Source organism: Melanostigma gelatinosum, assembly GCF_949748355.1.
Source record: "Melanostigma gelatinosum genome assembly, chromosome: 17".
NCBI classification, from domain to species: domain Eukaryota; kingdom Metazoa; phylum Chordata; class Actinopteri; order Perciformes; family Zoarcidae; genus Melanostigma; species Melanostigma gelatinosum.
The window spans coordinates 22,076,995-22,090,256 of NC_136650.1; the positions used below are offsets into that span (position 1 = coordinate 22,076,995).

Genomic DNA, 13,262 nt, shown 5'->3' on the forward strand with positions numbered 1-13,262 from the left:
GACGGATGTTGATGGAGGAGAGGACTTTGATTCTCTGGACTTTACCTGTGAAGCAGCAGCAGAGGAGAGTCCAGATGAGGACGCAGATCAAAGTCATGTTTGTGATGAGGAGGATTTCTGTGTCTTCTGCTGTGATGAAGGACAGCTGTCAGTCATCCAGTGTTCAACTCTCAGGACTATAAACTCTCCCAGAGCACTGGAGCATGGTGCTGCTGATGCAAAGTGGCTCTCTATGGAAATGCTCTGACTGACTCCAACAGGGACTTGGATTACTGTGATGATGCTGCTCATCAATGGATCAATCACTTCATCAGAGTATTGATCAGGAATGTGTCAGTGCTCATTTATAAGAGTCTTTGCTTTGAGTTTGATGGAAACATTTTCTTCTGGAAAATCTCCCAAATTCACTACAACACACATCAACATCACTGTGGGACGCATTTAAACACAAATATTGTTCTTAATTCATCGCGGTAAAAATAAACATGAGTTTATGATAATTATTTACATTTGTCAGGATTTGATGGAGAGTTTTTCTTCAGGAATATCTTGATCATCATCAATTGATTTTGGTGAAAGTCAAGTTAATATTGCTCATAGACGTCTAACATTTCTAAAATGAATAGTTAAACACATATGTATCATTTCTGAACCAGTTTTTAGTAATGTAACCATTTATTGAATGCAATGTGTGAACTGTGAACGTGTTTGTTGAGTTTGTTAGTGTCAGAGTCAGAGAGCGTGTCTCTCTACAGTCACAGGTTTTTGTACGGCGGCTCAATGACTTTGTATCACTGTGGTTCACGTTCGGTGGAGGAACCAGACTGCATGTTGGAAGTAAGTCAAATGTTTGAATATGTTATCATTTCAGAAGTCATCGGTCTTTGTCTTCTTTTATATTCAACAACGTAGAAACAAATAGTTGTCTTTTCATTTTGATGGACGACTTTTTCGACATTTATGTTGCACGAAGAAACAAAGTTCACAGCAACAGAAATTTAAAAACGAATTGTTCGGAAAGTAAAACTTTAAACTGGGGAATAAATCATAACTCGCAACTTTAATGGTGAAGTTGCATCTTGAGTGTTTGTAGTTGTAGTTCAGTGTGTCAGAGTCAGAGAGCGTGTCTCTCTACAGTCACAGGTTTTTGTACGGCGGCTCAATGACTTTGTATCACTGTGGTGGACTTTTGGTGGAGGAACCAGACTGAATGTTGGAAGTAAGTTTCTGCACAATAATACTAAACTAATTATTCTAAAGTCATGTTTTAAATGTAGTTTGTGGATGTTTGAGGCAGATGAATACATCTTGTTTTAATGGTACACTTTTAGGATTCATGTGTTTATTTCTGCTCCTTTATCATGGAGACGAACTCAGAGCAGCTTTACTGAACATGTATTTACTCATTCCTCTCCTACTGGAACTAAAACAGATGGAAATGTGAAAAAGATGAAACTTCTACAAATGTTTGAAAAGTTTTGGTTAATTTTGACCTCAATTAAAACTATTTTTAAACAAATTCAGAATCAGAATGATTCAAACTGAATTGATCTAATTGAAGATGAAGATGTTTGAAAATGTGCAAAACGTCTTCATTGTGTCAAATATTGTTTCCAAATGTTTAAATCTTTGAACAGTTTTTAATGATGACTGACATCCACATGAAGAACGTTTGATTGTAGTCACTTCATTTTCTGTACTTGTAAATGTTTCCACTAAATATTCATAAGTAATGTTTAGTTGATGTTTCTGATGATGAAGCTTTAATATTTGTCCACATGTTGATGTTTGATCTGCAGTGTAGTTTGATATATTTCAGCTCATCCTGTATGATGACTCTCTCTGTGCTGATATGCATGAGAGGCTTCTTAAAGGAAGTGAAACAATGTGTGAGTGAGTGACTGCTGGAGCAGAAAGAACATCTGACAGAAACTCCTTAAAGGAGCAAATCAACTCTCTCACAGTCAAGGTGTCCACGTGTCTGGTGCTTGATTGACAGCTGTGTGGTCCCTGTCCTCTAAGCTGATCGGTGTCTCCTAGGTGATGTCCGTCCCACCCTGACGGTGCTGCCCCCCTCCAGTGAGGAGCTGCAGCAGGGGAAGGCCACGCTCATGTGCCTGGCCAACAAGGGCTTCCCCTCAGACTGGAGTCTGGCCTGGAAGGTGGACGGCAGCAGCAGCAGCAGCTGGGAGCAGAGCAGGAGCCCCGGGGTGCTGGAGAAGGACGGCCACTACAGCTGGAGCAGCACCCTGAGGCTCCCTGCAGACCAGTGGAGGAAGGTGGGCTCTGTGACCTGTGAGGCCACCCAGGGCTCCCAGACTCTGCTCTCAGAGACACTGAGGAGAGACCAGTGTTCCCAGTCCTGACCTGACTCACTGGGACTCTGCTGCTGGTTTCACTCTGATGCTGATCTCAGGCTGCACTCTGTAGCTCTTTATGTCTGTTCATCTCTGGCTTTCTTTCACTCACTGTCTGAGTTGTTGCATTGATAAAGTTGTTTTGCTTAAATTTAGGTTGATTTAAAACAATAAAGAACTTTTCAAGAAGATAATTGTTTTCATGTGTTTTTTTATGAAAGAAACAGATGTTGCTGTTTTATTAGTTCAATAAAATCTAAAGATTGAGTCTTAAGATTCTAAAATTGCCTGCCAATTTCTTAAGAAAACAGCTGCAAGTTAATATAATGCCATTTTCAATGTTGTTTTATATTTTGAACAGCAAAAATAGGTTTTGTTCCTGATTTTGATTATTTTACCACATTAAAGAACTTTTCATCAAATTAGTTGTTTTCATGCATGTTATTGAAAAATAAACAGATGTTGCTGTTTTTTATAGTTCTATTTATTTTGTCAATATTTAACACACCTCAGCCTCTTGTTTAAAATAGCTTGGACATTTCTACAGAAATAATGTAATGATACTACAGGATACTATTGTGTTTAATATTGTTTTCATGTTTAAAAAAACAAATTTGACAATTAATACTTTGAGGTTACTGTGATCCTGACATGATATAATTAAATCCATTCTTTATTCTAGATTCCTTAAATCTGATTTAAAACAATAAAGAACTTTTCATCAAATTAATTGTTTTAATGTGTTTTTCATGAAAGAAACAGATCTTGCTGTTTTAATAGTTCAACAAAATATAGAAAGATTGAGTCTCAAGATTCTAAAAGTTCCTGGCAATTTCTTAAACAAGCAACTTCAAGTTAATATAATGCGATGTTCAATGTTGTTTTATCTCCTGAACACAAAAAAAATGTTGTTGCTAATTTAGATTATTTTATCAAAATAAATAACTTTTTATCAAATGAAATGTTTTCATGTATGTTGTTGAAAAATAAACAGATGTTGCTGTTTTATTACTTCCATTAATTCTGGAAACATTCAACACAACTGAATGTTTTAAAACGACTCGGACATTTCTACTGAAATAATGTAATAACACTACAATGCTGTGTTTAATATTGTTTTCATATTTTAAAAAAAATAAAATTTGATAATCCATATATAAAGGTTACTGTGACCCTGACAGAATATAATAAAATCCATCCATTATTCCAGATTCCTTAAAACTGTATTACTCTGATTGAAATTATATTTTTTTTGTATCAAAGCTGAATCTTAAATAGTTTAAGGAAAATTTTATATACTTCATGAATATCACAAATTAAGTTTGTCATTGGTAGAAACTCTCATGTGGAAACATGTTTAGAAGTTTCCAGAAAGTAAAATGAATATGAATGAACTGCAAAGTCTGAGAAGTTATCATTGAATTGATTAATAACCTATTTCAACAAAATTACCATTAAAACGTACTACAGTATAAATAGTATTTCCTGACATTATTCTGTTATATCGTCTTCATTGACAGTGAAACGTAAAGTGTCTTTATTTCTGTGCAGCTGTTGAGTGAGATCAGTTCCTCTCCAGCTGAGGAGGTTTTTGTACGACGGTGTATCACTGTGTGAACGGGATGCTGTTGCACTGCTGACAGTAATAATCTCCTGCATCTTCAGTCTGAACTCCACTGATGGTCAAAGTGTAGTCAGATCCAGATCCACTTCCACTGAAACGATTTGAAATCCCAGTATAACGAGTTGTAGCCTGATATATCAAGAGTTTGGGAGATTCTCCAGATTTCTGAAGGTACCAGTGAAGGTAGCCACCAGCAGTTGAACTGGCTTTACATGTGATGGAGACAGTCTGTCCTGGAACAACAGACTGAGGTCCAGACTGAGTCAGGATGATTTCTCCTGATGAATCTGGAAAACATGAAAAAGAGCAGAAGGGTTCTTGAGACAAATCCAGTTTGGAGAAAGATGATCAACATCCAAACAGAAGAGTCTCATTTCTTTAACATGGAGAACAGATGGAAGAAGGTCAATGCTGCTTGTTCCACTGTTTCTCCATCACAGCAGAACATGATGGTGGTGAACCAAAGTGTTCAGAAGAGAGTCTCACCCTGAACAAGGAGCCCCAGGGTGGTCAGCAGTAGAGTCAGTGACATCATCACGGTGCTGCCGGCGTGTCAGTGTCTCTGAAAGGCCTGGACAGCACTGATCAACACTGGCCTCTTAACGGCTGGGAGCAGAGAGGCAGGACACATATGCAAACACACAGAGTCAGTGAAGTGCAGCTGTCCTCAACACTCCATCATGTTTCCTCCTCTCTGGCTATTTAAATCATGACATAGTGGAGTGAAAATCTCTTGGGATCCAGTTTCCATCAAGCAGTTTGAAGGCTGATGTAAATTATAGTATGGAAGAAATTTGAGTCTCACTACATCTGATAATTTTTAATTCCTACCAAGATTGATATATTTCTTCTTTCTATCGAGTACAGAATGTACGAGTGATGTAGAAGGACCCAGATCCACCACGGGTCTCATGTCAAATTCAGGTTTTTGTCTCATTTGAACCTGATGTTCAGAGAATCAGTCTGAGTTTATAATATCAGCTGTAATAACAAAAAGTTAATTGATTCTAAAGACAGTTTTGTAGATGTTTATCAAGTCAGGTGAACAGAAAGGTGCTTCCTGCTTCATAAATGATCTGTCATTTCTTTGACATAAATACAATGCTTGACTTGGAACTACTTTATCTCAGTTTGATGAAATGTGGTTTTCAAACAATGCAAAATATTTCCTGAACATTTAAAAAGCGGAGAGTCGCCAAAAAACCTGCTGTATCTTGTGATCAGATGAATAAAAAGGATAGAAAGTCAAATGAAGAGTTAGCAGCAGGTAATAGGATGTCATCAGCATACAGGCTGATCTTCTGATGGTGTGAGTGAACAGATACCTGAGATGTTAAAGGACTTCACTGAGGAAGAAACACGTGTTTTAATGCGAAATACTGAGAGTGGTGGAGAGACACGTCGTCCATAACTAGTTCATCTTCATAACTATATTTGTATTATATATGTATTGACATTGAGTAATCTGTAGAGACCAGATAACCAACGATATAGAGTGTGTTTGTGTCTCTGTGCTTTTGCAGGTCTTGTGGGGACATCAACCTGATTACACAGTCACATTGTGGGTACTTGCCTTCCTTATGAGGACAAAAGGCCGTTCTGCATCACGTAACACATCACATTTTAGGCTGAAGACTTGGATTGAGGTTAGAATAAGGGATACGATTAGGCTGGTTGTGATTATGAAGTTAATTCCCAGAAAATGAATGGAAGTCAATGTATTGTTCCGAGAAGTCATGAAATCTTGAATGTGTGTGTGTGTGTGTGTGTGTGTGTGTGTGTGTGTGTGTGTGTGTGTGTGTGTGTGTGTGTGTGTGTGTGTGTGTGTGTGTGTGTGTGTGTGTGTGTGTGTGTGTGTGTGTGTGTGTGTGTGTTCAGTGAAGTGTATCAGTCTCTGCAGTAGCTTCCAGCTGCAGCAGTCAGTTCAGTTTCTGTTCATTCTGACTGAGGGAGGTTTTTGTACGACGCTTTTTCACTGTGTGAACACATACTGACTGCTGATGACATGAAAACTCTGACAGTAGTAAACTGCTGCATCTTCAGTCTGGACTCCACTGATGGTCAGAGTGAAGTCAGAGTTTGATCCACTGCCTGTAAAACGACCTGCAATCCCAGATTGTCGATAAGTTGCCCTGTAGATGAGCAGTTTAGGAGTTTCTCCATCTCTCTGTTGGTACCAGGCTAAATAGTGATAGTTGTTCCAAACATAAACATCCTGACTGGTCCTACATGTGATGGACACGGCGCCTCCCACAGCAGAGCTCACTGCTCCAGGCTGAGTCACTGTGACCTGGCCTCTGGACTCTGAGGACACAGAGACAAACACATAAAGCAGCGTCACGGTTTAGTCGGCTTCATTTCAGAGGGACGGATGTTGATGGAGGAGAGGACTTTGATTCTCTGGACTTTACCTGTGAAGCAGCAGCAGAGGAGAGTCCAGATGAGGACGCAGATCAAAGTCATGTTTGTGATGAGGAGGATTTCTGTGTCTTCTGCTGTGATGAAGGACAGCTGTCAGTCATCCAGTGTTCAACTCTCAGGACTATAAACTCTCCCAGAGCACTGGAGCATGGTGCTGCTGATGCAAAGTGGCTCTCTATGGAAATGCTCTGACTGACTCCAACAGGGACTTGGATTACTGTGATGATGCTGCTCATCAATGGATCAATCACTTCATCAGAGTATTGATCAGGAATGTGTCAGTGCTCATTTATAAGAGTCTTTGCTTTGAGTTTGATGGAAACATTTTCTTCTGGAAAATCTCCCAAATTCACTACAACACACATCAACATCACTGTGGGACGCATTTAAACACAAATATTGTTTTTAATTCATGGCGGTAAAAATAAACATGAGTTTATGATAATTATTTACATTTGTCAGGATTTGATGGAGAGTTTTTCTTCAGGAATATCTTGATCATCATCAATTGATTTTGGTGAAAGTCAAGTTAATATTGCTCATAGACGTCTAACATTTCTAAAATGAATAGTTAAACACATATGTATCATTTCTGAACCAGTTTTTAGTAATGGAACCATTTATTGAATGCAATGTGTGAACTGTGAACGTGTTTGTTGAGTTTGTTAGTGTCAGAGTCAGAGAGCGTGTCTCTCTACAGTCACAGGTTTTTGTACGGCGGCTCAATGACTTTGTATCACTGTGGTACACGTTCGGTGGAGGAACCAGACTGCATGTTGGAAGTAAGTCAAATGTTTGAATATGTTATCATTTCAGAAGTCATCGGTCTTTGTCTTCTTTTACATTCAACAATGTAGAAACAAATAGTTGTCTTTTCATTTTGATGGACGACTTTTTCGACATTTATGTTGCACGAAGAAACAAAGTTCACAGCAACAGAAATTTAAAAACGAATTGTTCGGAAAGTAAAACTTTAAACTGGGGAATAAATCATAACTCACAACTTTAATGGTGAAGTTGCATCTTGAGTGTTTGTAGTTGTAGTTCAGTGTGTCAGAGTCAGAGAGCGTGTCTCTCTACAGTCACAGGTTTTTGTACGGCGGCTCAATGACTTTGTATCACTGTGGTACACGTTCGGTGGAGGAACCAGACTGCATGTTGGAAGTAAGTCAAATGTTTGAATATATTATCATTTCAGAAGTCATCGGTCTTTGTCTTCTTTTATATTCAACAACGTAGAAACAAATAGTTGTCTTTTCATTTTCATGGACGACTTTTTCGACATTTATGTTGCACGAAGAAACAAAGTTCACAGCAACAGAAATTTAAAAAACGAATTGTTCGGAAAGCAAAACTTTAAACTGGGGAATAAATCATAACTCACAACTTTAATGGTGAAGTTGCATCTTGAGTGTTTGTAGTTGTAGTTCAGTGTGTCAGAGTCAGAGAGCGTGTCTCTCTACAGTCACAGGTTTTTGTACGGCGGCTCAATGACTTTGTATCACTGTGGTGGACTTTTGGTGGAGGAACCAGACTGAATGTTGGAAGTAAGTTTCTGCACAATAATACTAAAGTAATTATTCTAAAGTCATGTTTTAAATGTAGTTTGTGGATGTTTGAGGCAGATGAATACATCTTGTTTTAATGGTACACTTTTAGGATTCATGTGTTTATTTCTGCTCCTTTATCATGGAGACGAACTCAGAGCAGCTTCACTGAACATGTATTTACTCATTCCTCTCCTACTGGAACTAAAACAGATGGAAATGTGAAAAAGATGAAACTTCTACAAATGTTTGAAAAGTTTTGGTTAATTTTGACCTCAATTAAAACAATTTTTAAACAAATTCAGAATCAGAATGATTCAAACTGAATTGATCTAATTGAAGATGAAGATGTTTGAAAATGTGCAAAACGTCTTCATTGTGTCAAATATTGTTTCCAAATGTTTAAATCTTTGAACAGTTTTTAATGATGACTGACATCCACATGAAGAACGTTTGATTGTAGTCACTTCATTTTCTGTACTTGTAAATGTTTCCACTAAATATTCATAAGTAATGTTTAGTTGATGTTTCTGATGATGAAGCTTTAATATTTGTCCACATGTTGATGTTTGATCTGCAGTGTAGTTTGATATATTTCAGCTCATCCTGTATGATGACTCTCTCTGTGCTGATATGCATGAGAGGCTTCTTAAAGGAAGTGAAACAATGTGTGAGTGAGTGACTGCTGGAGCAGAAAGAACATCTGACAGAAACTCCTTAAAGGAGCAAATCAACTCTCTCACAGTCAAGGTGTCCACGTGTCTGGTGCTTGATTGACAGCTGTGTGGTCCCTGTCCTCTAAGCTGATCGGTGTCTCCTAGGTGATGTCCGTCCCACCCTGACGGTGCTGCCCCCCTCCAGTGAGGAGCTGCAGCAGGGGAAGGCCACGCTCATGTGCCTGGCCAACAAGGGCTTCCCCTCAGACTGGAGTCTGGCCTGGAAGGTGGACGGCAGCAGCAGCAGCAGCTGGGAGCAGAGCAGGAGCCCCGGGGTGCTGGAGAAGGACGGCCACTACAGCTGGAGCAGCACCCTGAGGCTCCCTGCAGACCAGTGGAGGAAGGTGGGCTCTGTGACCTGTGAGGCCACCCAGGGCTCCCAGACTCTGCTCTCAGAGACACTGAGGAGAGACCAGTGTTCCCAGTCCTGACCTGACTCACTGGGACTCTGCTGCTGGTTTCACTCTGATGCTGATCTCAGGCTGCACTCTGTAGCTCTTTATGTCTGTTCATCTCTGGCTTTCTTTCACTCACTGTCTGAGTTGTTGCATTGATAAAGTTGTTTTGCTTAAATTTAGGTTGATTTAAAACAATAAAGAACTTTTCATCAAATGAATTGTTTTAATGTGTTTTTTATGAAAGAAACAGATGTTGCTGTTTTAATAGTTCAACAAAATATAGAAAGATTGAGTCTCAAGATTCTAAAAGTTCCTGGCAATTTCTTAAACAAGCAACTTCAAGTTAATATAATGCGATGTTCAATGTTGTTTTATCTCCTGAACACAAAAAAAAATGTTGTTGCTAATTTTGATTATTTTACCACAATAAATAACTTTTTATCAAATTAAATGCTTTCATGTATGTTGTTGAAAAATAAACAGATGTTGCTGTTTTATTAGTTCCATTAATTCTGGAAACATTCAACACAACTGAATGTTTTAAAATGACTCGGACATTTCTACTGAAATAATGTAATAACACTACAATGCTGTGTTTAATATTGTTTTCATATTTAAAAAAAAATAAAATTTGATAATCCATATATAAAGGTTACTGTGACCCTGACAGAATATAATAAAATCCATCCATTATTCCAGATTCCTTTAAACTGTATTACTCTGATTGAAATTATATTTTTTTGTATCAAAGCTGAATCTTAAATAGTTTAAGGAAAATTTTATATACTTCATGAATATCACAAATTAAGTTTGTCATTGGTAGAAACTCTCATGTGGAAACATGTTTAGAAGTTTCCAGAAAGTAAAATAAATATGAATGAACTACAAAGTCTGAGAAGTTATCATTGAATTGATTAATAACCTATTTCAACAAAATTACCATTAAAACGTACTACAGTATAAATAGTATTTCCTGACATTATTCTGTTATATCGTCTTCATTGTCAGTCAAACGTAAAGTGTCTGTATTTCTGTGCAGCTGTTGAGTGAGATCAGTTCCTCTCCAGCTGAGGAGGTTTTTGTACGACGGTGTATCACTGTGTGAACGGGAAGCTGTTGCACTGCTGACAGTAATAATCTCCTGCATCTTCAGTCTGAACTCCACTGATGGTCAAAGTGTAGTCAGATCCAGATCCACTTCCACTGAAACGAGCTGAAATCCCTGACTGACGAGTTGTAGCGTAATAAATCAAGAGTTTGGGAGATTCTCCTTGTTTCTGAAGGTACCAGTGAAGGTAGCCACCAGCAGTTGAACTGGCTTTACATGTGATGGAGACAGTCTGTCCTGGAACAACAGACTGAGGTCCAGACTGAGTCAGGATGATTTCTCCTGATGAATCTGGAAAACATGAAAAAGAGCAGAAGGGTTCTTGAGACAAATCCAGTTTGGAGAAAGATGATCAACATCCAAACAGAAGAGTCTCATTCCTTTAACATGGAGAACAGATGGAAGAAGGTCAATGCTGCTTGTTCCACTGTTTCTCCATCACAGCAGAACATGATGGTGGTGAACCAAAGTGTTCAGAAGAGAGTCTCACCCTGAACAAGGAGCCCCAGGGTGGTCAGCAGTAGAGTCAGTGACATCATCACGGTGCTGCCGGCGTGTCAGTGTCTCTGAAAGGCCTGGACAGCACTGATCAACACTGGCCTCTTAACGGCTGGGAGCAGAGAGGCAGGACACATATGCAAACACACAGAGTCAGTGAAGTGCAGCTGTCCTCAACACTCCATCATGTTTCCTCCTCTCTGCTGAGAGCTTTGATCTACACATTCACTGTACACGGTAAAATGGCCTTCATTTGCATTAATAAACACTGATGTGAACGCTGTTATGGTGAGTTTTAACTTTTCAATCCCCAATCAAGGTGTAGCGGCAATCTTCCCTCCGTCCGATAGTCCACATTACCACGACTGTTACAGTCTTTGGCAATAAGCTTGACGCGTAATGAATCTTCGTAGGCAGTAGCTTAATTTAAAAAGGTTTACTTAACAAAATAAAGTTACAAGATTCATTCTTTGCTCAACTTGTCACAGCGTCGGCACAACGGTCAAACAACGGTGTTGCTCCGCAGCCTGAATAACCTCAACTGAGGGCTGTTGGCTGTGACGTCGTCAGTAATGCAACTAAAGGAGCATTTCCACATGTTTGTTCCACAAATCACTTAAGACATCTTTTCAAGCCTCATATGGCTCTTACACAAGGTTCATATTTGGTTTTTGGTTGACAACAATTCAATTCAATTAATTTGTACAGCCAAAAACCATGAATCGCAAGTTTGCCTCAGGGGGCTTTACAACCTGTAACACGTACGACATCCTCTGTCCCAGGACCTCAGAACAGACTCCCGACATACACCCTTTCACGGGAGAGCAACAGAGGAGGGATCCCTCTGTCACGATGGACAGAAGATAGAGGAACATAACAGAGTTACAACACATGCTATGCATATGACATCAATGATTCATATAACGAGAGTAGTAAGCAGAGTTATGATTACGAACAATGTAGCAGTAATAGAAATGTGACTGATGATAAAAGGTGTCGGACCGGGCCACGGTCCAGGTATACGGGGTATGGAAGCCTGCGAGGCGAGAATGAAAGAGTGAGTGACAATGAGTGAAGGGTTCAAATTCACCAAAGACTCTTAAAGTAACGCAGGTGATTTCCCATTGAAATGTATTGACAGACTAAAGGTAGAGCCGTGTGATGGAGAAGTGACAGGTGTAACAACAAATAGGAAATTGATTCGAGGAAAGACAGGAAGCGTTTTGTGGATTTTTATCAAGTCGGAGAAAAGGATGAATCCAAACGTCCATATTTTCTTCAATGATAATTGAAATCCACATGAAGAACCATTAGTTTAGTTCAGTTCATTTTTTAATTTGTTTCGGTTTCAACTAAATACTTTAAAGTCACGTTAAGTTAAGTTTTGGGTGAAAAACCTTTTAATATTTGTCCACGTGTTGATGTTTGATCTGCAGTGTAGTTTGATATATTTCAGCTCATCCTGTATGATGACTCTCTCTGTGCTGATATGCATGAGAGGCTTCTTAAAGGAAGTGAAACAATGTGTGAGTGAGTGACTGCTGGAGCAGAAAGAACATCTGACAGAAACTCCTTAAAGGAGGGAATCAACTCTCTCACAGTCAAGGTGTCCACGTGTCTGGTGCTTGATTGACAGCTGTGTGGTCCCTGTCCTCTAAGCTGATCGTCCGTCCCACCCTGACGGTGCTGCCCCCCAAACCAATAACGATTATAATAACACTTAAAATCAGCTGCGTCCATATATTACACAGATAACTGCTGCTGTCTTCATTGGAATCTGGAGATTCGAAGCATTTTATAACTTCTTATATTTTGTGACACAAAGTATCAAAACACAGTCGGAAGTAAAACAATTCTCATCTGCAGTGTCTGTACAGTGCTGCTCTCTTGTGGAAATATTATGGTACTACACTAGATATAGAAAGACGGACAGACAGACAGACAGACAGACAGACAGACAGACAGACAGACAGACAGACAGACAGACAGACAGACAGACAGACAGTAAAAAAACATTCCTCGTGTCTTTTGCTTGCAAATAACTTTATATTTTCATGTAATTTACATTTATTGACATGAATCAATATATAAAACATGTTTCCTCTCTCTCTCTCTCTCTCTCTCTCTCTCTCTCTCTCTCTCTCTCTCTCTCTCTCTCTCTCTCTCTCTCTCTCTCTCTCGTTGCAGGACATCTCTGTGGTTGAAGTTACTGACTGTCATTCGTGTGAACACTAAACGTTTCATCGTGACAACAATAACTCTCAATCTCCACCAAACCTCGACATGGAGGAGCAGCTGTAACCTGTAACCCTGTCTCCTACACCACGTTGACACAGCACATTATGATTTACAAGTCAACAGTAAGACGGAACACAGACAAGTTTGTGTCAATTTAAAGAAACTTTGTTGATGCTGAATTTATCTGCAAAACTTTTTACTGAAAATTTCCGTCCTTGCTTTACGAAATAAACCCCGGACCTACTAAAGGCTGATCACACTTTAAATCATCTTTAGGTTTTATTATTAAGAGTTTCACACTCAAAATCTGATTTATTTGTATTCAAAGTGAGCCCCGATCCACGTGAAACCAGTG

General features: G+C 39.1%; 3 gene segments (V, D, J or C); 2 read left to right on the forward strand and 1 right to left on the reverse strand.

Annotated features, from left to right (window-relative positions):
- The first annotated feature begins 805 nt into the window (after nucleotides 1-805).
- LOC306791872 (Ig kappa-b4 chain C region-like) lies at nucleotides 806-2,527 on the forward strand. The segment is given in 2 exons: nucleotides 806-837; nucleotides 2,041-2,527.
- A 1,436-nt stretch (nucleotides 2,528-3,963) lies between these two features.
- Nucleotides 3,964-6,444, reverse strand: LOC306791215 (Ig kappa chain V region 3368-like). The segment is given in 3 exons: nucleotides 6,393-6,444; nucleotides 6,211-6,285; nucleotides 3,964-4,268 (listed from the first exon to the last, which is right to left on the reverse strand).
- A 683-nt stretch (nucleotides 6,445-7,127) lies between these two features.
- LOC306791216 (Ig kappa-b4 chain C region-like) lies at nucleotides 7,128-9,374 on the forward strand. The segment is given in 3 exons: nucleotides 7,128-7,184; nucleotides 7,491-7,566; nucleotides 8,771-9,374.
- The last annotated feature ends 3,888 nt before the right edge of the window (nucleotides 9,375-13,262 follow it).